We start from the raw sequence: 27,205 nt of genomic DNA on the forward strand, positions 1-27,205 counted from the left end.
ATCTTCATTGTCAAATAACTCCATGACAAAAGAAAACCCAATACAACCACTGATGGTCAAGGATTAGATTGGCTACAAAGCATTTTAAAAATTCTAACATGACAATTAAATATGAATTAATTGATTCTTACTAAACATGAGTTTGATGAAAACTTTGTGACAATATTCCATCCATCCATCCATCCATCATCCAAACCGCTTAATCCCTCATGGGGTCGCGGGGGTTGCTGGTGCCTATCTCCAGCGTTCACTGGGCAAGAGGCAGGGTACACCCTGGACAGGTCGCCAGTCTGTCACAGGGCAACGCAGAGAGACAAACAGGACAAACAACCATTCACACCTAAGGACAATTTGGAGAAGCCAATTAACCTAACAGTCATGTTTTTGGACTGTGGGAGGAAGCCGAAGTACCCAGAGAGAACCCATGCATGCACAGGGAGAACATGCAAACTCCATGCAGAAAGACCCAGGGGTGTACTCAAACCCAGGACCTTCTTGCTGCAAGGCAACAGCGCTACCCACTGCGCCACTGTGCAGCCCTTATTGTGACAATATTGCATTTACAAATTTTTGGAAGTATGATCAAACTAAGTGACAAGGCTGTTACAGTTTCACCAGCAGATGTCACTAGTGAGTGATGAATGAAGCATCGAGTAAAGAACCTTTTTCCAAAGCAAAGTGTTGGAAAGCTTCATTACTTCATGAGGCTTCATTTGCCCATGATTACTGGCAGCCATCTCCTTTTGAAATCCTCCAGAGGCATATGTGATCGCGAACACCTGCGGGTCTCCGCCCCCCTGCAATCAGCCTTCACCTGTTGGGGAGAGAGGGAGAGCAAAAGCCCAACCCAGGTATATGTATTAGTGATGGTGAGATGAAGCCTCATGAGGCATTGAACCACTTGAGCCAACTGGTTCGAGAAAGGGTTCATTTCTTGGAGCTTCATGTGCACACGAAACCACCTACTGGCCAGGTGTATAATCACAGCCAGCTGTATCTTAACATGTGTGATGCATTGATTTTTTGTCTATTATGGCTCTTGGGAATGACTTCACAAAAGGTGTAGAACGAAATAATTTGTCTACATAAATTATGTATACACATATGTGTATAATAAAATATTGTTTGAATGTATTCTCTGTGTGTAATTATTCCCAAAATAGTAGTGTCATGTGATATGGCATGGTGTGTAATAATCAGACCTCTCAACTTTGATCAAAAGTTAAGAGTGAGATTATGCTAATTTTGGGGGCGGGGGGTGGGGGGGGTTATGGTCAACAATTTCCCCTCAGCAGCAACACTGAAGCACACAGAGGTTCACGCTGCGTCTTTACGCATGATCCAGCTGCTGATGTCTCCCTCCTTTCAGCTCAATGCACTTCTAGACTGTTACAGTTTATAACATTCTCATCACCTTTCACAGCGACAGATTTCTCAGTCAGTCGCCGCGTTGACCAGACAAATTTCTATTGCTCTCATCAGTGCGGCGGTGCGGTGGGCGGATTTTTACCCTCGTTGGTGCGCTGCGTGTGACACATAAACAGTGGGGAAAATGCATAACTAAATACTGTAAAGGGCTCCTATAAAGAGAACAGGGGTACTGACAGGTCTGAGATGAAGCCCCTGATGTTACAAGTTCTTTAAAATTACCCTTAAAAGTGCGCACCTGAACGAGGCAGCACACACACCGAAGCGCAACTGATTCTATGTTGTTAAAAACAAAAAAGCATGAAACACAGCTACCAACTCTCCTATTGACTTTAACTGCCACACTTTGCTACCAATGTGAGGGAATTAAACGTAGTGATTCACGTTTTGAATGGTAAACGGTGATAAAAGCACCTGCTCCGAGGGAAAGGAGGGGGGAGAGGAGCAAGCGCTGAGGCACAGAAATACAGTGCATGTAGTTAAAAAATGCAGAATTAATAAAAACTAAACCTATAAACAGACCAATTGGCGTTTTAAACTGCATCTGGTTAGCAGAACTGTTTTATGATCCAGCGTGCAGCCATGACTGGTTCTGAATGAACCGATCATCTGGCAAAATCATGAGCCACTTCCCGAAGCAGTCACGTGGTACAGCCGGGCAGCGAGGCTTCGGACGTCATCGTTTTCGGCTCCTCCCCTAAATGAAGCAAGCCTCGATACGCGTATTGCGGAAACGCCCCCTCCATTACTCGACACATGCCTCGAAGCCTCGGGACATAACGTAACATCACTACTATGTATATGTTTCCACCAACAAAATAAAAAAAAAATTGGAGAGAAAATGGCGCTCTACACACCAAGAGGAATCCTACCTAATCTGGAGGGACAGTCTATTGTTGTATAACAAGACCCTCCGCAGAGTTAGAGCAGCATATTTTTCATCATTAATTGAAGAGAATAAAAATAATCCTAGATTTCTCTTTAGTACAGTTGCCAAACTTACTCAGAGCCACAGCTCTGTTGATCCATCCATTCACTTAGCTCTCAGTAGTAATGATTTTATGGGATTCTTCATAAATAAAATTGATGCCATTAAAAATAAAATAATTGGCATCCTCCCAAACATGATTACCTCGTCCTCAGTAAGTGAGGCAGCATTGGAGGAATCTTTAGAATCTGCGCAGTGTTTGAACTGTTTAGAAGCAGTAGAGCTTTCTGAGCTATCTAAAATTTTAGCTTCATCTAAACCTTCTACCTGTATGTTAGACCCAATCCCAACCAAGTTGTTTAAGGACATATTCCCTTTGATCAGTGGCACTATTTTAGACATGATTAATCTATCCTTAGTAAATGGATATGTACCACAGGTTTTGAAAGTAGCTGTTATTAAACCTTTACTTAAGAAACCTTCTCTTGATCAAGATGAGTTAGTAAATTACAGACCTATATCTAATCTTCTTTTCTTATCTAAAATTCTTGAGAAAGTAGTTGCTAATCAACTTTGTGAACATTTACAAAGTAATGACCTACTTGAGGAGTTTCAGTCAGGCTTCAGAGCTCATCATAGCACTGAAACAGCTCTGGTGAAGGTCACTAATGATATTCTCATGGCCTCAGATAATGGACTTGTGTCTATACTTGTCCTGTTAGATCTCAGTGCTGCGTTTGATACAGTTGATCACAATATTCTCCTACAAAGACTTGAACATACTGTAGGGATTAAGGGGAAAGCATTAGGCTGGTTTAAATCTTATCTGTCAGACAGATTCCAATTTGTTCATGTTAATAATAAATCTTCCTCAAACTCTAGGGTCACCTGTGGAGTACCACAGGGTTCAGTCCTTGGACCAATTCTCTTTACTATATATATGCTTCCGATAGGCAAAATTATCAGACAGCATGGGATTAATTTCCACTGTTATGCTGATGATACTCAGCTATATTTATCCATAAATCCTGATGAATCCAATCAATTACTTCGACTGCAGTCATGTCTTGATGACATCAAAAGCTGGATGACTTTAAATTTCCTGCATCTAAATTCTGACAAGACCGAAGTTTTAATCTTTGGGCCAGAGTCCACAAAAAATAAACTTCTTAACCAATCACTTAATCTGGGTGGCATTAACCTGGCCTCTGGTAATAAAGTAAAAAAACTTGGTGTTATTTTTGACCAAGACATGTCATTTAAATCCCATATTAAACAGGTTTCCAGAGTTTCCTTTTTTCACCTCCGGAATATCGCCAAAATTAGAAACATTCTGTCCAGGAGTGATGCTGAAAAACTGGTCCATGCATTTGTTACTTCAAGGCTGGACTATTGTAATTCTTTACTATCAGGAATTCCACAAAATGCAGTTCAAAGCCTTCAGCTGATCCAAAATGCTGCAGCAAGAGTTCTGATGAAAATCAACAAGTGGGATCATATTTCTCCAATTTTAGCTTCCCTTCATTGGCTTCCTGTTAAATCAAGAATAGAATTTAAAATTCTTCTTCTAACGTATAAAGCCCTTCATAATCAAACTCCATCATATATCAGAGCTCTGATTACCCCGTATGTTCCTAACAGAGCACTTCGCTCTCAGACCGCAGGTCTGCTGGTGGTTCCTAGAGTCTCTAAAAGTAGAATGGGAGGCAGATCCTTTAGCTATCAGGCTCCTCTCCTGTGGAACCAACTCCCAGTTTTGGTCCGTGAGGCAGACACCCTGTCTACTTTTAAGACTAGGCTTAAAACTTTTCTTTTTGACAAAAATTATAACTAGTGACTCATGTTACTCTCAGCTACCTTTATAGTTTTACTGCTATAGGCTTAGGTTACTGGAGTATATCAGGATCTAATTTTCTCGCTATATTGAGTTCTACTGTTCTTCAATTATGCATTATGTGTTGTCATTTCTGCTTTAACTTTCTGTTCTCTCTCTTTTCTCTTCATAGTAGGTACACCTGGTCTGGCGTTCTGTTAACTGTGACATCATCCAGAGAAGACGGCTCACCCGCTACTACCATCTAATGTAGAACAGATTACTAGATCAATGTGTGCTTCTGTGCTTTTTGTTTCTCTTGTTGTGTCTCTGTTCTGTCTTCTGTAACCCCAGTCGGTCGAGGCAGATGACCGTTCATACTGAGCCCGGTTCTGCCGGAGGTTTTTTTTCCCGTTAATGGGTGGTTTTTCTTCCCACTGTCGCTTCATGCTTGCTCAGTATGAGGGATTGCAGCAAAGCCATGTACAATGCAGATGACTCTTCCTGTGGCTCTACGGTTCCCCAGGAGTGAATGCTGCTTGTCGGGACTTTGATGCAATCAACTGGTTTCCTTATATAGGACATTTTTGACCAATCTGTATAATCTGACCCAATCTGTATAATATGATTGAACTTGACTTTGTAAAGTGCCTTGAGATGACATGTTTCATGATTTGGCGCTATATAAATAAAATTTAATTGAATTGAATTGAAATAGGTCAATTCATTTTTCAGTTTGTATGAAAAATTAAAACTCACTATAGTTTCTCTTGAGCTCAGCACTATATATGTATATATATATATATATATATATATATATATATATATATATATATATATATATATATATATATAGATATATAAATATATTTATATATATAGATATAGATAGGTAGCGAGAGAGAGAGAGAGAGAGAGAGAGAGAGAGAGGGGTCAGCTGTAGGCTGTAGTGAGCATACTTACTACAGCCAGATTCTATATGGTTTCATATACCAAGATCCCTTTTCAAGAAAATAGGAAGGCTAAAATCTAGTGATGGGTCGATGAGGCGTCATGAAGCGTTTCGACACATTGCCAAACTGTATTGATACTGTGCCGATACTGTGTCACTGAATACTGACACCTGCTGGACCTTAAAAATCCCTACAGGCAACCTGGTTGACAGAGTTAACTAAAACAGATTTGATGACCAAGTATTCACAATACAATTTAAATCATTGTATGTTGCATTGTATTATTTTATATTTTCATTTGAATGAAACATATATTTGATTTTTTTTTAGATACAGTCAATAAATAATGTGAATGAGGATGCTTGTGGACTGGCTTTTTTAGTTATTTTTTTTTACAAATTTTTTGCTGCCATGTCCTTTCAATGCTCATGCTCACGTTCAATGGTTGATCGGGCGCTGTGTTTAGTTACCTGACTGATATCATCTGTTCTATAATCGGACATGCTGAGAATGACAAAGGGAGGAAGAACTACTCAGAGTAGCACCTTTCTACTAAGGGTAGATCAGCCGTTTTTTTCTGAAACGACGCTCAGAACAAAGACGCACAGCGCAACCTGCCCAACCATAAAGGCGTCTGCCCAACCCATTCATCAGTGGTGCGCTCCGATCAGCACCTGGCGCTCACTGAGCGAGACTGTGGTACACCATCACACCAGAGTTGCAAAATGGTTAAAAATTAACCATTATTAACCGTTATTTTGTTTACAGTTCAGCTTGGATTTTATTTACTGCGCAGCATAGCTTTGCTGTGCGCGCTGCTTTGCGCGAATGCACACGCATGCAGCTTAGAGGGAACAGAAACAGTTTGGCGCGTCAGTCAGTTCGAAACAGGTGCTGTATTGGTCACGTGACTTTCCCTTGTCGATACACGCATCGACACGGGTTTTGCTCTATGAGCTTGACACATGCGCCGACGCATCGGTGTTGCTGGACCCATCACTACTAGAATCTCTATCAAAAATGCGAGGCAAGTAAGATCCTTGTCAAGTTGTCTAACTTTCACAAGCAGGTTCTTCAATATTGGAAGATGTTATTTCCCACAACTTTTCCCCACATGTATCATCTTTGTGGAACAACAGAGAAATAACCATAAAACAGATCACTTTTAATTTTTTTTTATCGTATCAAAAGGGCATATTATTTGTTTGTGATCTGGTAGATCAAAGTGGTAATGTTAGGATTCTAGTGTGTTTGGTTTCTTGTGTGAGTGAGAGTTCCTGTTTTACAGAAGATCTCTGCTGGAGAGTCCCGTCAGCTCTGGGTCCTGCACACCTGGAGCAAATGCCATGATCAGGCTGACTGGGGCTTAAAAGGAGGTGCAGGATCATCTCTTTTTGCCAGATGATTACCTATGATGGCATTCCCAGCCAGTTCTTGAGTGTTAATGGTGGTGCCGCCTGTGTGGATGTCTGCATGTTTTTGGTCTTTGTCTCAAGACTGTTTGTTCCTGTGTTTCAGACCCTTTTTGACGATCACTCATTGTCTTCAGATTGGTCGTAAGAGGACTTGTGTGCTGCCGTTGCAGCTTTGTGATGTCCCCAGTCTCCTTACCAGCCCTCCCGCGCTCCAGCGTGTTGCTCACCTCCAAGAAAGCAACCTTACTGGAACTCCCTCCTGTATGGAAGCCTGTTTCTACCACATGAAAGTAAATCCACATAGTCATAATTATGAGATTCAAAGTCATAATTATAAGAGTCATAATTTCAAACTAGGAGATAGATGGAGGAACTAATTTACAGTCAATGCTCCTAAATACTTGGTAAGCCTAATTACCATCTGTAAGTCATTGTGCTAATTACTTTACTTCAAGATAGAGCCATTGCTGCAGGTAACTTACTGTGATGACATGGTTTGCATTGTAGGCTACTTGTGTTCATTTTCTGTCTCTACGGGGACATCTGCAGACTGGATTTACCAAGTCATACAAATGTTATTGAGGGAAATTTAAGTACCAGAAATAAGCTGCTGGATGTTTGGTTCTGATTCTTTCGTTTTAAAGTGACCTTGGAATGCTTAAGCTTGTGGAGCTGTTTTTAGCTGCACAAGCTGAAAACAGCTTTAGCCGCAAAGTTAGCTAGCCTCTTGCTAAGCTGTGTTAAACTTGTGTGAAATTATAGTAATATAGACATGAAGGATTTAATGATCACCAGGCTAAAATGGGTAAATTTTGTAAAATGCATGTTACAAAATACTTATCATAAAGCAGTCCTTTCTACTATGTTGTCATCAGTAGATGTAGTTTCCCGGTTTTTATCTGTCAGCATGTAGAATTAGAACAGATGCAGGAATGAAAGCAATGTGGTGATCTGAAGGACATTATTGTGTTTATATACTTTAGTAACAAATTCTTAGATTTTAAACTTGAACCAAGCAACAGATATTTTTCACATCTTGATGCAAAACCAGCTATTATCTCCCAGAGAGGGTTCCTACTGTTTTCTTTGTAGACTGCCAAAAAAAGATAACTTCCTTTTTTTTGGTCTGAAAAAACAATTTTTAGTTGTGAAAACCATAAAAACATATAGGGCCAATAATTTAAGCCAGCTCAGAAAGTCATGGTAGTTGGGGTCTTTTACATTATTAAATTGTCAGTTCTTACCTATATGTTGAAAAACATTTCAACCAGGAAAGGTTCTGCTAGCTTTTGTGCTTTTGTTATGAAATGTAGGAAAACCAACTTTTGTAGTTGGTTTTGAAGTTGGAGGCTGTTTATTTTTTGTTAAAGTTTAACAATGAAAATTGCTACCAAAGAGATGCTATCTCTTTGAGATTTCAATGTTAATCTGTACAATGACAATAAAGCTTCCTATTTATTTCTCATTTAAGTTTAAAGTTACTACACCTCATACTTATGTTACAAGAGTTCAGGATTTGTAACTCTTAGATGGTGGGCTAGTAGTTAGAGAGCAGGGGTCTCATTTTATAAGGGAATGGTGGCCTAGTAGTTAGAGCATTGCGCTTGTGTCCTGGAGGTTCTGGGTTCAACTCCTACAGACTGACACTGTGGGTCCCTGAGCAAGACCCTTAACGCCAGGTTGCTCCCCGGGTGCTGCACAGTGGCAGCCCACTGCTCCCCAAGGGGATGGGTTAAAAGAAGAGAAAAAATTTCATTGAAATGTATGTTGCAATGACAATAGATGATTATTATTATTATTATATTAAAAAAACATTGCATAGAATCCATACTGAAAGTGTACGTACGGCAAGAAAAAGAAAATGGCGTATGCCAAAAAGTATTCAGATTTACAAAACCATGTACACCAGCAGGCAATTTCATTTTACAGCTGTACCTGAAGGTTTTCGTACCAGGTTCCGCCTTTGTCAATGTGACGCACCTCATGAATGTTAATGTGTCAACTGATCATTTGTTTCACCAACGTAAAGTGGCAACCACCAAGAAAAAACAAAGACACTCTGGAAAAGCTTTAAAGATAGGCGTTTATTAAATGAGAAAGTCAGAGGTAAAAGCAAAGATGTATGATCAATCCTGCCATAATTAAAAATGCATACAGAAATACATGAAGGACTTAATAATTCAATTCAATTTTATTTATATAGTGCCAATTCATGAAACACGTCATCTTAAGGCACTTTATAAAGTCAAAATCATTCAGATTATACAGATTGGTAAAAAACAATTCCTATATAAGGGAACCAGTTGATTGCTTCAAAGTCCCGACAAGCAGCATTCCCTCCTGAAGAAGCGTAGAGCTACAGGGAGAGTCGTCTGCATGGCTTTGCAGCAATCCCTCATACTGAGCAAGCATGAAGCGACAACGGAAAGAAAAACTCCCCATTAGCAGGAAGGAAAAACCTCCGGTAGAACCGGGCTCAGTATGAACGGTCATCTGCCTCGACCGACTGGGGGTTACAGAAGACAGTAGAGACACAACAAGCACTGCAAAGAAGCACACATTGATCCAGTAATCTGTTCTACATTAGATGGTAATAGCGGGTGATCTGTCTTAGCCTCGTGAGACCATCCTGATCTCGCGAGCTTTCAAGGTTTCACTCGCAGATCAGTCTGGCTACTTTCCGTTAAAGAAAATTTGGAGCCGTTCACCAAACGAACGTCCAATCAGCGTTGGCTTTGAGGCGGGTTGAGGTGTGACGCAACGAGAAGCGTGTCAGTTCAGTCTAAACAACATGGCGGTTTCAGCCGATGAAACTAGCGTTAGCGTGGCTATCAAGCAAGTTTTATCGGAATTACAGAGTATTTCTTTGCTGAGCTAACGAGCCTTTACCTGCAGCAGCAAGAGTAGCTTGGCTTGTGTTTTCATCGTCGCTCTGTTACGAGCGACGACGAATCTGATTGGTTCATTTGGCCCGTCTATCACCAACATAGGCCAATCAGCTAACCAGTATTTTCGCCCCTTCCCAAAGTTACTTCAACGGAAGGTTTCCAGATGGATATGCGGAGCAAATCTATCTGGCGGATTCAGGTAAGATCTGTCTTCCCTCAATATAAAATTGCTTGAAAAAGTAGCTAATAATATGAATTTGTGTGCCATTAAATGTGACAAACTAATAATAAGAAGATATTTCTTCAACAATTGATCAATTATTCATCAAAATATATATATTTTAACTTACATTTATTTTTATTTTTCTTCTTGCTTTTATGCTGACTTATTTTTAACCCACCTGTTTTCTGTTATACATTTTTATTTAAGTCTTTATTTTGTCTTTGTGTATTTATTTCAAGTGGTTTTTTTGTTCCGTATTTCCACTGCAACCTTTTTATTGTTTCATATTTATTTATTCCCACCAACATTTTTAAAAGATGTTTTTATTTTTGTTTCATACTGATTTACACCACATTTTTAAAGCAAGTTTTTACTCCACCATAAATATTTATTTTTATTTTATTTTATTTTATTTTAACATCCTTCTATTTCTGAAACAATGATTTATTTCTGCCTCTAACATTCCTGTTTTTTTACCCAAAGAATTCTCACCTGCCCTTTTTTTTCATTGTCCCCGGTTTCCACTTCGTCTATTTCTACTTCATATTTTTTTACTTCCTTTTTTTCCACTTAGTGTATTTCTACTTGGTGTTTTTCCACTTTGTGTACTTCTACTTCGTGTATTTCTACTTCGTGTTTTATTACTTCCTCTTTTTCCACTTGGTCCATCTGATTGCAGCCGTTAATGTCAAAACGATGCAAGGGAGGGGGGTGGGTGGGGTGGAGGGGGGCGGCGTCATCGGCAAAGCTTCACAACTATTGGCCAAGGCCTGGCTCCCTGGAAACGAGCCTGCATCAGAGCAGACGGTTGGCCGCTTTCCCAGAATGCACCGCGGCCATAGCTTAATTCTGGACAGCGCAAACAGAGCTTACAGTGGTAAGTTAAAAATTACCTTTTCTGCTGCTGTTGTTCTTTAAAAGTACGTTTTCAGATCGTTTGAAGCGACATTATACTTTTAAGCTTTCTTATATGGCCTGTTTACAGAGTTGGTGTATAATTTAAAAAAAAAGTCTGACGTTGAGCGGACCAGTGACCCGCAGACCTCCGAGCCTAATTGCCAGCCAATCAGCACGCAGGGTCAGCCTGGCCCGCCCCCTAAGCTCTCACACAAAACTCAACACATAAACAACCGCGCTGCTGCTCAGAGACTCGGACAGAGAGAGACACCACAGCAGCAAAAAAACTTGAAGAGGGAAAGAAGCGCCGTTTGGCTTTATTTTAATACCGTAAATGAAATCAAGCTGTATGTTTTGTAAAAAGCCGGTTAAATTCAGTGGAAACACAACAATTTTATATAAGCACGTGAAAAACCATCAACAAGAAAACATCGAGCCACAGAAATGGAGAGAGGAGACGAAACTTCTCTCATTGCCCCGACAGACCCACAGACTGACGTCACTGTGTGTGTGTGTGTGTGTGTGTGTGTGTGTGTGTGTGTGTGTGTGTGTGTGTGTGTGTGTGTGTGTGGTGGCGGCAGGTGTAGAGGGGGGGGCCCCAAAAAGAGCTGTCAGCTGGCCTGCTTGCTGGAATAAATTTTAAATGTCTCCCAAGGACGACAGCAGCATCCAGACCATCATGGCTGAGGTTGTGGACTAAACTGTAAGCAGAATAAGTTAGTTATCAGCTATTATATAGGTTAGAAAATATGTTTGGTTTGCGTAAAGTAATACATAATTGACATTTTTATTTTATTTTATTTATCTATTTTTTTTCAGTGTTTAAAATACATTTGTATTTTAAACAGGGACCACAGAAGAATCCCAGGCCCTCATCAACTGCCGTTGTGCCAATGAGAGCCTATTTACTGGCAGGAGGAACTCCTCTAAATCCGGATGGGAGTAAGTCATTTTTATTTATGTCTGCCCAAATGTCCATCTTCAGCTCTGGTAACACTACACTTGTTTTTTATTCAACTAGTGATTTTGTGAGAACCTCTGGCCTGCAGGTCACACCAAAGCAGGCCAAAATGAAGTGCCGCAATTTGGTGCAAAAATATAAGGTAAATTAATGTAGTAGTATTGAAATGTCTATATATTTCTAAACAGTTTTCAGGTGCGAAGTACCGGTGGACCAAAGTGGGTGGGGTATATAAGACAAAACTGCACCCAGCTGGAGACATGACTTCCTGGTGCTCCTATTTGGCTGCGTCTTGTGGATTCTAGCAGTGAAGAACAACAAACTGTGTGGTGCATGTTACGTTTATTCCCTGGTGCTGAAACGTCACTGTGCTGCCCTCCTCCCTCGTGCTGCGAGTGTGTCTGTGCATGTTTGTGTGGATTGGCAGGTAAGGGAGTGACCCTCTTTCTAAACTTCAGTTGCTGTAGTTCTGTTTAGTGATCAGTCAACTTTCATAGGTCTCCCCACGTTGGGATCACTGCTGCTCTGGTTACCTGGATTTTGCACGTTTTTCTGCCGACATCGGGCTGTGGCGGCGGTCACCCGCACCAACTGAAGCGGTGTTTGGGGTGTGGCAGCGATGCTCCCAGTTCACCTCCTGCTGTGGCGTGGTCTGAGGGCCACCTTCTGTTTTGATATTTTAACTTGTTTTTATGTTATTTTGTCTCAGCCTTTTTGTGGTTTTTATATAACTGTTTATTTTTTTTGGGCTGATTATTGTTTTTCTTTTAGACTAGTTTTAAGAGTGTTGTGTTTATTAATTGTTTTGTTTGTTTGCAGTACTGAGGTACGGCGGTGGTGCTAGTGTAGCCACGCCGTTTTCCTTTTTTGTGTGCTGTGATTCCTGAATTTGGGTTGTCTCACTATGTTTGGTGTTTTTAAAGGGTTTTTGTTTGATGTGACACCTTCCTTATAGTGGTCCTTCTGATAGTGACCTCAGCTGTAGTGTCTTTTATTTTTCTTCAAACTTTGTTGGCTTATTATGAAGAACTGGTTTTAAAGTGTTTTTAACTGCATGTAATAAATTGTTCTTCTGGTAAACCTTGAAGCCGTCTCAGATATTTACAAAAATAATATTCCCTGGATGAAATTCCCAGGGTGGCGTTGTTGAACATTTATTTTATATAATATCCTAAACTTTCACCTAGTGTCGCGACAATAACAAAACTCCCTGCATAATATTAGCTCACATTATGCATGGATCCGCCTCTCTGCCTGTTCGGACGCTTTTTTCTCTGCTCCCTGCTTGCTTGCATTTTCCTGCCTTTTACTTTTTATCTCCTTTTTATCTCTTAGCCAAAACTTCAAAAAGTTGGACTTAGTTATTTTATATATTTTCTTTTATTTATTTTTGATTTTAAAAAGATGCCTACCTTCACCACAGAGGACTTTGACGTTGACAACCCTGAAGACACAAGTGCAAAAGAACTGTGTAACACACTTAGAAACTGGTTTAACTCAACATGTTAAACAGCCAACACTCAAATGGGGACATATTTTAGACCTGATCATCATTAAAGGTCTAAAGATTTCTAAGGTCAATGTAACTGATGTTGCCCTATCTGATCATTTTTCTGTTACCTTTGAAAGAATAATTTTCAGTGACTCATTTAGCAAAAGGAACATCGTAAGAAAACGCACCTTTAAGAACAATGCCACAGAAACTTTTATTCAAGCTTACTCTGCTACTTCAACCATGGGCTGCAACTCAGTAGATGAGCTAGTAGATAACTTTCATTCCAAAGTCTCAGACATCATTGACTGCGTTGCTCCAGTTAAAGTGAAGGTTTTTTCTGGTGAGAAAAAATCTCCTTGGAGAAATGCTCCAGCAGTTAGAGGTGAAAGAAGGGAGTGTGGAAAAGCTGAACGCAGGTGGAGAAAGAGTAAACTCAAGGTTCACGATGACATCTATAAAGAGAGACTTTACAGATATAACTTACAACTGAAAAATGCAAGAGAATCTTTCTTCTCTGAGATTATAAACAATAACATTAATAATGCTTGTGTCTTATTTGCCACAGTCAACAGGTTAACAAACCCTCCTGTATCCGTGGCTTCCTAACTCCACTCCACCAGGGCCTGCAATGAATTTGCTAACTTCTTTACTGAGAAAATCCAAAAGATTAGAGGATCAGTTTGTACATCCATACCAAGTTCAGTACCAAAGTTGTTTCCGACTAGAATTGATCTTGACCAAATGTCCCAATTCAGCCAAATAAACTCCAAAAGCTTAGAGAAGATCATTCAGCAGCTAAGTTCCTCCTCTTGCTGCCTTGATGTTCTCCCCACAGTTTTCTTTTGGAAAGTTTTGCCTGTCATAGCGTCTGATTTGACGCGGATAATAAACCCATCCCTTCTGTCAGGTGTTTTCCCCCAGTCCCTAAAAACAGCAATTATCAAATCACTGCTGAAAAAGAACAATTTAGACAAACTACTACTCCAGAACTACAGACCCATCTCAAACCTCCCCTTTATCAGTAAGATCATTGAAAAAGCTGTATTTCAACAATTAAACACCTTCTTAACAACGACCAGCCGCTTTGACGTCCTGTCTGGCTTCCGTGCTCACCATAGTACAGAAACCGCCCTTATCAAGGTGTTTAATGACATCCATATAAATACAGACTGTGGAAGAACCACCGTGCTGGTGCTATCGGACCTCAGTGCAGCGTTTGATACTGTCGATCACTCCATTCTGTTAGAACGCCTGGAGAACTGGGTCGGCCTCTCTGGTACAGCACTCAACTGGTTTAAATCCTACTTAAAGGACAGGGACGTTTTTGTGTCAGTAGATAACTTTACATCAGAGATGACAAAAATCACATGTGGGGTTCCACAAGGGTCCATCCTGGGTCCCCTCCAATTCAAAATCTACATGCTCCCTCTAGCTCAGATAATAAAAAATAACAACATTAGCTACCATAACTATGCAGACGACACACAGCTCTACACCACCATGTCACCAGGTGACTATGGACCAGTTCAGGCACTGAGTAAATGCCTAAAAGTAATCAATGCGTGGATGTGCCAAAATTTTCTTCAATTGAACAAAAACAAAACAGAAGTAATAATATTTGGACCAATAGAGGAGAGATCTGAAGCTGCAGTCCCGGTAATTCTTTACTATCAGGAAGTCCACAAAATGCTGTTCAAAGTCTTCAGCTGACTAAAAATGCTGCAGCAAGAGTTCTGATGAAAATCAACAAGAGGGATCATATTTCTCCTGTTTTAGCTTCCCTTCATTGGATTCCTGTTAAATCAAGAATAGAATTTAAAATTCCTCTTCTAATGTATAAAGCCCTTAATAATCAAGCTCCATCATATATCAGAGCTCTGATTACCCCGTATGTTCCTAACAGAGCACTTCGCTCTCAGACTGCAGGTCTGCTGGTGGTTCCTAGAGTCTCTAAAAGTAGAATGGGAGGCAGATCCTTTAGCTATCAGGCTCTTCTCCTGTAGAACCAACTCCCAGTTTTGGTCCATGAGGCAGACACCCTGTCTACTTTTAAGACTAGGCTTAAAACTTTCCTTTTTGGCAAAGCTTATAGTTAGAGTGGCTCATGTTACCCTGAGCTACCTCTATAGTTTTGCTGCTATAGGCTTAGGCTACTGGAGGACATCAGGGCCTAGGCTACTGGAGGACATCAGGGCTTAGGCTACTGGAGGACATATTTTTCTCACTCTACTGAGTTCACCAACTGTTCTCCAAGTTGCATTGTTCGTTGTCATTTCAACTTTTTGTTCTTGTGTCATTTTCTTTTTCTTTATAAGAGGTACACCTGGTCTGGCATTCTGTTAGGTGTGACATCATCCAGGGGAGACAGATCATCCACTATTAGCGTATAACATAGAAAGGATTCCTGAAACAATGCGTGCTTCTGTGTCTCTGTGCTCTGTCTTCTCTAACCCCCAGTCGGTCGAGGCAGATGACCATTCACACTGAGCCCGGTTCTGCTGGAGGTTTTTCCTTCCCGCTCATGCTTGCTCAGTATGAGGGATTGCTGCAAAGCCATGGACAATGCAGACGACTCTCCCTGTCGCTCTAGGCTTCTCCAGGAGTGAATGCTGCTTGTCGGGACTTTGAAGCAATCAACTGGTTCCCTTATATAGGACATTTTTGACCAATCTGTATAATATGATTGATTTTGACTTTGTAAAGTGCCTCGAGGTGACATGTTTCATGAATTGGCACTATATAAATAAAATTGAATTGAATTTAATCTTCTTAAGGGCGCTGGAGGTCCGCCCGACGTTTGCCCCAAAAGTAATCGCCGCCTGCTGCATCCTCCACAATATTTGTATAGAGGCAGGGGACCAGCTTGGCGTGGGGGAGGAGGAGGTCGACCCAGAGGATGATGGCAATCCGGTGGCTGAAGACAGGGAGCTGTCTGGAAACTGTCTCCTGTTCCAGCAGAGGTGGCTGCATGTTTAAGTGAACATGACTACATCTGACCTAACCTAGATCAGTTGTAGTCATGTACACATGCTGGTTCATTTTTTCACTACCTGTAAAAATACATGAAATAATCAGTAAATTAATTTACATTCCAACTATTTTTCAATTGTATGTTTGTAGGCGTTGTCTATTTGTATAAGATGTTAATAGAAGTTATTTCCTTGTTTTAAACCATGTTAGTAACTGTTAATAAATTGTTGAATATATTACACCTTGATTCTATTCCAAAGATAAAACATTTGTATAAAATAAATGTCTGTTTTTTTCATATACTGTTACTAATGCTTTCTTTCCCTCTTTCTCCTCTCAGTTCTTCGTGTCCCCACTCAGAAGTAACTCACTTAAGAAAAACACTTATAGATTTTATTTATTCATTTTATACACTGCTGTGGTCCTTTGGAGACATTTACAATTTATTCTAGCAAGTATTGAGTTAATAAAGCAACAGACGTTAGTCAGATAAACACTAAACAAATAAATCATAACCAGTGGTACTATGCACACTACTAGGCCGAGAGAAGTGCATTACAGACAGACTAACATCCCTGGCTGCGGTTACCCTCGGAGGTCTGTGGGTCACTCTGGTCCGCTCAACGTCGGACTTTTTTTTAAAATTACGCGCTATCTCTGTAAACAGGCCACATAGGGAAGCTTAAAATTATGATGTTCTCGCCTCAAACGATCTGAAAACGTACTTTTGAAGAACAACAAGATGGTTTACAACAGGGGTTCTCAACCTTTTGCAAGCTGGGCCCCCCCAAAGCTGGTTCATTGCAGTTGGGGCCCCAGTGCCCCCCGCCCAGATCCCCCATCCCCCCGCCCCGCCCCGCTCTACCTTGCATAGATAGATAGCAAGGTAGAGTTCACAGAGTTCACAGCCACAGCTCTGTTGATCCATCCATTCCCTTAGCTCTCAGTAGTAATGATTTTATGGGATTCTTCATAAATAAAATTGATGCCATTAAAAATAAAATAATTGGCATCCTCCCAAACATGATTACCTCGTCCTCAGTAAGTGAGGCAGCATTGGAGGAATCTTTAGAATCTGCGCAGTGTTTGAACTGTTTAGAAGCAGTAGAGCTTTCTGAGCTATCTAAAATTTTAGCTTCATCTAAACCTTCTACCTGTATGTTAGACCCAATCCCAACCAAGTTGTTTAAGGACATATTCCCTTTGATCAGTGGCACTATTTTAGACATGATTAATCTATCCTTAGTAAATGGATATGTACCACAGGTTTTGAAAGTAGCTGTTATTAAACCTTTACTTAAGAAACCTTCTCTTGATCAAGATGAGTTAGTAAATTACAGACCTATATCTAATCTTCTTTTCTTATCTAAAATTCTTGAGAAAGTAGTTGCTAATCAACTTTGTGAACATTTACAAAGTAATGACCTACTTGAGGAGTTTCAGTCAGGCTTCAGAGCTCATCATAGCACTGAAACAGCTCTGGTGAAGGTCATTAATGATATTCTCATGGCCTCAGATAATGGACTTGTGTCTATACTTGTCCTGTTAGATCTCAGTGCTGCATTTGATACAGTTGATCACAATATTCTCCTACAAAGACTTGAACATACTGTAGGGATTAAGGGGAAAGCATTAGGCTGGTTTAAATCTTATCTGTCAGACAGATTCCAATTTGTTCATGTTAATAATAAATCTTCCTCAAACTCTAGGGTCACCTGTGGAGTACCACAGGGTTCAGTCCTTGGACCAATTCTCTTTACTATATATATGCTTCCGATAGGCAAAATTATCAGACAGCATGGGATTAATTTCCACTGTTATGCTGATGATACTCAGCTATATTTATCCATAAATCCTGATGAATCCAATCAATTACTTCGACTGCAGTCATGTCTTGATGACATCAAAAGCTGGATGACTTTAAATTTCCTGCATCTAAATTCTGACAAGACCGAAGTTTTAATCTTTGGGCCAGAGTCCTCAAAAAATAAACTTCTTAACCAATCACTTAATCTGGGTGGCATTAACCTGGCCTCTGGTAATAAAGTAAAAAATCTTGGTGTTATTTTTGACCAAGACATGTCATTTAAATCCCATATTAAACAGGTTTCCAGAGTTTCCTTTTTTCACCTCCGGAATATCGCCAAAATTAGAAACATTCTGTCCAGGAGTGATGCTGAAAAACTGGTCCATGCATTTGTTACTTCAAGGCTGGACTATTGTAATTCTTTACTATCAGGAATTCCACAAAATGCAGTTCAAAGCCTTCAGCTGATCCAAAATGCTGCAGCAAGAGTTCTGATGAAAATCAACAAGAGGGATCATATTTCTCCAATTTTAGCTTCCCTTCATTGGCTTCCTGTTAAATCAAGAATAGAATTTAAAATTCTTCTTCTAACGTATAAAGCCCTTCATAATCAAAGTCCATCATATATCAGAGCTCTGATTACCCCGTATGTTCCTAACAGAGCACTTCGCTCTCAGACCGCAGGTCTGCTGGTGGTTCCTAGAGTCTCTAAAAGTAGAATGGGAGGCAGATCCTTTAGCTATCAGGCTCCTCTCCTGTGGAACCAACTCCCAGTTTTGGTCCGTGAGGCAGACACCCTGTCTACTTTTAAGACTAGGCTTAAAACTTTTCTTTTTGACAAAAATTATAACTAGTGACTCATGTTACTCTCAGCTACCTTTATAGTTTTACTGCTATAGGCTTAGGTTACTGGAGTATATCAGGATCTAATTTTCTCACTATATTGAGTTCTACTGTTCTTCAATTATGCATTATGTGTTGTCATTTCTGCTTTAACTTTCTGTTCTCTCTCTTTTCTCTTCATAGTAGGTACACCTGGTCTGGCGTTCTGTTAACTGTGACATCATCCAGAGAAGACAGATCACCCGCTATTACCATCTAATGTAGAACAGATTACTAGATCAATGTGTGCTTCTGTGCTTTTTTGTTTCTCTTGTTGTGTCTCTGTTCTGTCTTCTGTAACCCCAGTCGGTCGAGGCAGATGACCGTTCATACTGAGCCCGGTTCTGCCGGAGGTTTTTTTTCCCGTTAATGGGTGGTTTTTCTTCCCACTGTCGCTTCATGCTTGCTCAGTATGAGGGATTGCAGCAAAGCCATGTACAATGCAGATGATTCTTCCTGTGGCTCTACGGTTCCCCAGGAGTGAATGCTGCTTGTCGGGACTTTGATGCAATCAACTGGTTTCCTTATATAGGACATTTTTGACCAATCTGTATAATCTGACCCAATCTGTATAATATGATTGAACTTGACTTTGTAAAGTGCCTTGAGATGACATGTTTCATGATTTGGCGCTATATAAATAAAATTGAATTGAATTGAATTGAATAGATAGATAGATAGATAGATAGATAGATAGATAGATAGCCCTAGGCTATTATTTTTAGGCCCACATTATTATTATTACCATCATCAGTAGCGGTAGGTAGGCCTATTATCATTTCTAGGCTATTGTTATAATTGGCAGTAGCACCAGACTTCTAATGTGAGCTTGCAGGCATTATTATTATTATTATTATGAGTAGTATAGGCCTATCACCATTACTAGGCTATTGCTATATAATTGTGAGGTTACATGCTTTTTTTTGTTATTATTATTATTATTATTATTATTATCATCAGTAGGCCTATCACCATTACTAGGCTATTGCTATATAATTGTGAGGTTACATGCTTTTTTTTGTTATTATTATTATTATTATTATTATTATTATCATCATCAGTAGGCCTATCATCATTACTAGGCTACTGCTATAATTGGCAGTAGCACCAGACTTCTAATGTGAGCTTGCAGGCATTATTATTATTATTACTATTATTATTATTATTATTATGAGTAGTATATGCCTATCATTATTACAAGGCTATTGCTATATAATTATGAGGTTACATGCTTTATTGTTGTTGTTATTATTATTATCATCAGTTGGCCTATTATCATTACTAGGCTATTGCTATATAATTAGGTGATGTTAATGGGAGACCTGAGCCTGCTTTGCCTTGCAAAGATCCTCAATTCTTGGCTCAATGTTTGATAAGCATAGCCTCAAATCATCCTCGATTTGTGCACGATTGCTGTATTTTGTTTTGAGTGCAGTCATTTTTGAGAATCCTGCCTCACACAAATATGTCGACGCGAAAGGAAGGAGAATCTTCGAGGCGACGTCACAGAGTTCCGGGTATTCCTGCATCAATGCTGCCCAGAATGACGAAAGAGGACAGGAGCTAAAGAGTTCCTTCGGTCTACTGTCACTCTTCAGCTCAATAAGCTGTTCCTGCATATCAATTGATAGCTTGTTTGCTGTGCACACAAACGGATCTCGAACCCATGCAAAAGAGCGATAATCCTCTTTAAAGTACGTCGCAAATTGTTTTCTCATTGCTGACAGGTGCTCAGACGCTGATTGAAATAGGGAGGAGAAATCGTGTGACGCGCCTGCATCAGTTATAAAGTCTGTAAGGCAGGGGAACATGTCGCAGTTCCCTCGACTGATGCGGCCATGCCAGAGGTCTAGTTTTTGTGTGAAGGCTTGCACTTTGTCTGCAAGGAGCAAAATATGAGTTTCGCGGCCTTGCAAAGACAGGTTGAGGCCATTCAAGTGGTCAAATATATCGACCAAATAGGACAGAGACGCAAGCCACATAGTGTCATCCAGATGCTTCGCCAGATCTGATTTGATTTCTGTCAAAAACCACTTCACCTCCTCTTGCAGCTCATACAACCGCTGTAACACCCGCCCCCTGGAGAGCCAGCGAACTTCAGTGTGCAGAAGCAGCTGTTCGTGCCCTGACCCCATCTCCTGGCAGAGGACCCCAAACAAGCGAGAGTTTAGCGGCCGTGATTTTATGAGATTTATTATTTTGACGGATTGGTTCAGCACAGAGTCAAAGAGAACCGGCATTTTTTTAGCAGCTAGTGCTTCGCGATGGACCATGCAGTGTGTCCATTTCACAAGTGGAGCTACTTGCTGAACGCGAGCAGCTAGGCCACGCTCACGCCCCGTCATTGCCTGCGCACCATCCGTGCATAGGCCAACGCATCGGTCCCAAGCCAAACCATTTTCGCGGATAAAAATGTCAAGGACATTGAAAATGGCTTCTCCTGTAGTGTGTGACTGAAGAGGCCGGCAAAACAGGACATCCTCCTCAATCACCTTGTCCCGCAGATACCTGACATAGGTGAGGAGCTGTGCCTGCCCAGCAACATCAGTGGATTCGTCCAGCTGCAGCGCGTAGTAAGGACTCTTTTTTACGAACTCTATCAGTTGCTCTCTGATATCGTTGGACATGTCTACAATTCTCCTAGCGACTGTGTCATTGGACAGTGGTACTGCACCGAGTTTGGCTGCTGCACTATCGCCTATCATTATTCTGCACATGTCTTGCGCTGCCGGCAAAATGAGAGTCTCTGCGATTGTATGCGGTTTACCCAGTTTACCGATCCTTTTGGCCACTACATACGATGCCTCCAAACACTGTTTAGACACAGTGCTGTGCACTGAAATGGTTGCCTGTTGCTGATGGAGGCCATCAAGCTTTCTTTTAAAATATTCGGCCGGTTTATTTTTAATGCCAGCATGCTTTGTTTCGAGGTGTCTTTTTAATTTGCAGGGCTTCATACTGTCATTTGCCAGCACCTCGGCACATACGACACACTGAGGTCTCAGTTCAGCCGTGACTGTAAACCCAAACTGCAGGTATGCTTCATCGTACTTGCAAAGCTTTTTTGCAGCTGGTGGTACGTCGGTTGGCTTGTTGGTCCTCACAAGAAATTTCTCCATTTTAATTTGTTTTCAATAAAGTTTAGCTAAACTATAGGCAATATGTAACTGTGTGTGGTGTATGTTGAGAGACGTATCAGGGGCTAATCAGTCAGGACTTAGGCACAATCTTTCATTAAAACCAAACAAAATAATTATTTTGCAGACAATTCAGATTTTATTTTAATTCTTAACGATTGTAGTCCTCGTGTGTGTGTGTGTGTGTGTGTGTGTGTGTGTGTGTGTGTGTGTGTGTGTGTGTGTGTGTGTGTGTGTGTGTGTGTGTGTGAATCGTTTGGGTAGTTAGCTAAGTAGCTACTGCCTAGCAGTTTAACAGAATTACTGGCTAGGGCTGAGATATGATCTAATCTTAAAGAATGTTTCTGGGTTTAGTCTTTAAAAAGACTGTTGGGGTTTGTGTAGTAATGGCCTATGTAAATCGAGATTGATAACAGACTAGCGAGAGCTGGCACAAGCGAACTTGGCAAGTGACTAGACTAGAGTGAATGGAGAGCTATGTCGTGAGTCAATTTAAATGCAGTGATTTATTTTTGTGTGAGAGTGAGTGAACATTTACACCCCGCTCTGTAAGTCAAGGCAGGAACGGCGGCGACCATGCGCATGCGCGATTCATTTGCAGCCTGGACGCAGAGGGGTGTGTGTCTCCTTTCTGCTCTGACTGCAGGCTGGGACTGCTGCGCGAGGTTACTGAGAGACTGACCGCCTGTGAGTGCCTTTGGACGGGAGAGGGGCTCATGGCAGCACCCGCTGCTCGTTGAGCACAGTAGGCCTAACTGCAGAGTGATTCGTGCTTTCGAGTCTCCAAACACCACAAAAGTCTCCAAAAACACCAGTAAAAGTCGCTGGATATTTTGACAAAAAAAAGGAGGATGTTTTATTGTTGTTTATTTATTAACAACATAAATGTATTTAAACATGTTTGTGTGTGCATGGCTGCGTGCGTGTGAGCATTTCACAAAAACTAAAAGAAAGCTTTAACTGTAGCCTATATTCTGACTAGTTTATTCGTTTATATATATACTATATATAACTAAATACGACTTCACGTTTAATACGTTTGCAGGCAGCCTCTGAAACTTCCATCCGTCATAAAAATTAATTCGGGTGGTTCGATTTTCTGCATTTTTCGCCTCCGTAGCAAATATTTTGAGGGGTTTTGACAATATTGAGAGACACCTGACGAATATGAAAAAAACTAATACGACAGTTTCGGACTCAAAATCTGGTGTTTTATATATTTATAACATTTGAATACAGTTCAGCAACATACATCACATGACCTGACGACCAAGAGAGCTGACAATTGACCATCACTTAATTTACCATCACCTCACGATTGAAAATAATGTGACCCTGATTTCATATGACAGTTCAACAAACAAGTTGATAATATTAAGTCACTTACATTTTAGACGAAATAATGACTGTTTTGGTATATTTTAGCAGCGAAAATAGATCCGATGAATCCAAACAAAGATCACAGCATGGCGCATCGCACAGCAACACTCAATCATGTTTTGAATGATTCAGTGTTTTGAACTAATCGGTTGAGTCAAAGATTCAATGACCCATTCACAAACATCTGTCTCATTCTTGATGAATTGGCCGTTTAAACGAATCGTTTGAATGAACGACTCAATGACTCGCTTAATAAAACCGCTTATCAGCTGCATTTGCGCTCACTATCGACAAAACAATCAAATTTGTTCAAAACTTTTTTTTTTAAATCAGTCCAAACACATTTTAATTTTTATTCAGGAGTTATGTATATACAAAACTTTAACTTTTTATGAAAGTAGTTTAGTGATAAAAAAAAGTGCAAATTTTTTTTTTCCAGTTTTTTTCCACTACCATCCTGTAGCCTACTCGCGCCCCCCCGGGAGAGTGTCGGCGCCCCCCCGGGGGGGCGCGCCCCACCGGTTGAGAACCACTGGTTTACAAGATGGCGCTGCGCAGGCAGCAGCCAGTCACATCGGCTGTATCCCTTCTTTTCCTACTCTCTCCTCTTTATATTTTTTTCTGGATTGTTTGTATGCTACTGAATACCGGATCAGGTATTCTGAGCGTAGATGCCCTGAAGAAACCAACTTTCGGGACTCTAGTGATTATTTTTTTGTTACTTTCGGCACATTTCGATGCCGCGAGTGGAGACCCCTTTGTCTGCGACTCCGAGGGTCCCAGGGTCTACACGAGGAACCAGCTTCTCGGACTACGTGACTCCCCGCGCTGCGGCCCTGCTCATCACCACGCTGAGAAACTATTCATCTCCGCAGAAATACGGTGGAGGCAGAGAGGATGTCGGGGCGGGAGGACGAAGCGGAGGAAAGGTTACCTACCATCGGTTGTCACAGGAAACGTAAGATCTCACCGAAACAAGACCGAGGAGCTCGCAGCACTAACCCGTTTCCAAAGGAGGTACAGAGACGCTAGTATTATGTGCTTCACGGAGACGTGGTTAGATGGATCTGTTCTGGACTCAGTGGTCTCTCTGGACGGCTTTAAACTTATCCACGCGGACAGAACTTTTGCGGAGAGCGGAAAAAAGAGAGGAGGGGGGCTGGCGGTGTTTGTGAATGAGAGGTGGTGTAGCGTGGAGCATGTTTACGTGAAGCAGCAGATATGCTGCTCGGATGTCGAAATTCTTGCAGTGAGTTTAAGACCTTATTACTTGCCGAGAGAGTTTGGCAACATGATCACGCTCTATGTTTACATCCCTCCCTCCACGGACGCCGCCGCCGAGTGTGAGTGGATCCACGCCGCAGTAAATAATCTGCAAACACAGCACCCCCGCGCTCTACTGCTTATCACTGGGGACTTCAACCATGCCTCCCTCCACTCCACCCTCCTCACGCTCACCCAGTACGTCACGTGTACAACAAGGGTCAATAAAACGCTGGACCTTTTTTATGCCAATGTTAAAGACGCCTACACCTCTGCCCCCCTCCCCCCACTGGGACGCTCGGATCACAACCTCGTCTACCTGCTCCCCCATTACATTCCACTGGTGAGGAGAACAATAGCACAGAAGAAGTCAGTGAAAGTTTGGTCAGACGAAGTCAGTGAGAAGCTGAGGGATTGTTTCAGAACCACAGACTGGAGCATGTTCCAAAGCTCTCATGGAGATGACATCAACAGCCTGACTGAATGCATCACTGACTACATGAACTTCTGTGTGGAGAGCATTGTGCCTACACGACGGCTACGATGCTTTCCAAACAACCCCCCATGGGTAACCCCTGAGCTGAAAGTCCTCGTGAACCAGAAGAAGAGGGCTTTCTACTCAGGGGACAGAGAGGAGCAGCGTAGAGCACAGCAGGAGCTCCAGTGGAGGATCAGGGCAGCAAAGAAGGATTATGGGAAGAGGATGGAGGAGCACCTGGCGCAGAACAACGTCAGGGATGTGTGGAGAGGTCTGAAGAACATGTCCGGCTTTGGGCAGAGGACCAGCAGGGCTGCAGACGGTGACACTAAGTTTGCAGATGAGTTGAACACATTCTTCACCTGGTTTGACTCCCCCCACACTGGCCCCCTCAACTCTCCACACGTCTCCAACCACCAGCCCTCCAGAGATCTACCATCCCCCCACCGCCACTCTTATCAACGACCGACCCATCCACACCTTCGGCCCTGCCTGCCTCCCCCCTCACAATCACACCAATGCAGGTGAGAGGTCAGCTGACAAGGCTGAAACAGAGGAAAGCTGCAGGACCGGACGGCATCCCCCCAGCCTGCTGAGGACCTGTGCAGATGAGCTCTGTGAGGTCCTCAGCTACATCTACAACCTGAGCATCAGCCTGGGGGTGGTGCCCACCTTGTGGAAGACCTCCTGTGTGGTACCGGTTCCCAAAACACCGCATGCCAGGGAACCGGCCCATTTCAGACCAGTTACCCTGACCTCCCACCTGATGAAGAGTGTGCAGGTGAGCCTCATCCTAGCTCACCTGCACACCGTGGTGAGCCCCACCCTGGATCCGCTGCAGTTTGCCTACCGGCCCAACATCGGAGTAGAGGATGCCATCATCTACCTGCTGCAGCAGGCGCTCACTCACCTGGAGACCACCGGGAGCGCTGTGAGAGTCATGTTCTTTGACTTCTCCAGCGCTTTTAACACCATCAGACCGGTGCTGCTGAGGGGGAAGCTGGAGGACGCTGGGGTGCAGGGCCGGCGATTGCTATAGGCGAGCTAGGCAGTTGCCTAGGGCGACAAATGTGTTGGGGGCGCCCTCTAGCGTCGCCCTTAGGCTTACTTCCCATTAATCATAGAATTAGAAAAAAAAGCGAATTAAACCGGTTATGAAGCGTTCATCAGTTTGACTTACGTATAACCTTACGTATATATATAGCAAAATATGAACAAATAAATATACCACCGATTTTTTTTATTTTCTTTTTCACATTTGAGAGAAAATCGGAAAAGATTCTGATCACTTTTCAAGCGCCCTCCAACCCGGAAGTCGTGACGTCAGAACGGGAGCGCTCATCTCAACATGGCGGATTACTGCACTACATGCGATAGCCAAAACGAGAAATCTGAAAGCGAAATTTCGACTTCAACTGAGCGATTCCTACCAGGAGACCATTCTGATGTAACGGAGGAAGAATATTTGTGTCTGGAGCCTCACATGTTCGACCCAGACATTTCAGATGAAGAGAAGGCAGCGGACGAACAGCAGCGAGTCGGACAAGGAGTGGAGATTGGACGTCGGGAGATTAGATGAATGGTAGGACACGTTTTTTCTTTTAACTACACAATTCAAATATTTTTTCGTATGTTGACATCATTTTCTTTTAGGCACCATAGATATTTAATGACTAAAATGCCGGTGTTGTGCAAAATTCACTTCCCCTGTGAAAATCTGCCCCCCCCCCTTGTCGGTAGCGCGCATTGCAGCCGTTTTCACAGCGCTTATAATTGATGTTTCGGTAAAACAACGCATATAATCATATCAAGGTTGTAACATTAGTTTAATCGGCAGCTGTCTACAAAATTATAAAATACAAATAAATAAACGAGGTCTTCTTTCGCTGTTTTGTGATATTGTAAACGCCAAGATAATCGGTCTTTTTCCAACGTTTGTCACTTTTATTGAGCCAACGTGACAAGCGAATTTCTCCACTGTGAGATTAATAAGTTTATCTTATCTTAAATAAAAAGATGAGGACAAAATGTATCACTAAAATGAATGAGCATTTATTCACAACTAAAAATGAATTTATGCCATGGCCTAGTTAGGCCCAATGATGAGGTGCTACTTATCATAAAGAATCACTTGACAACATTTTAAAAACAGTATCTGTACATTAATATTTAGCCTACCTACATACTAGCATAACAAAAGTCAAAAATAATATATCAAAAATATACACTGAGTAATATTGAGGCCTAAATATTTCCTGAAATGTAAATCAATTTCCAACTTACCATA

This window comes from Fundulus heteroclitus, unplaced genomic scaffold, assembly GCF_011125445.2.
Source record: "Fundulus heteroclitus isolate FHET01 unplaced genomic scaffold, MU-UCD_Fhet_4.1 scaffold_61, whole genome shotgun sequence".
NCBI lineage: Eukaryota > Metazoa > Chordata > Actinopteri > Cyprinodontiformes > Fundulidae > Fundulus > Fundulus heteroclitus.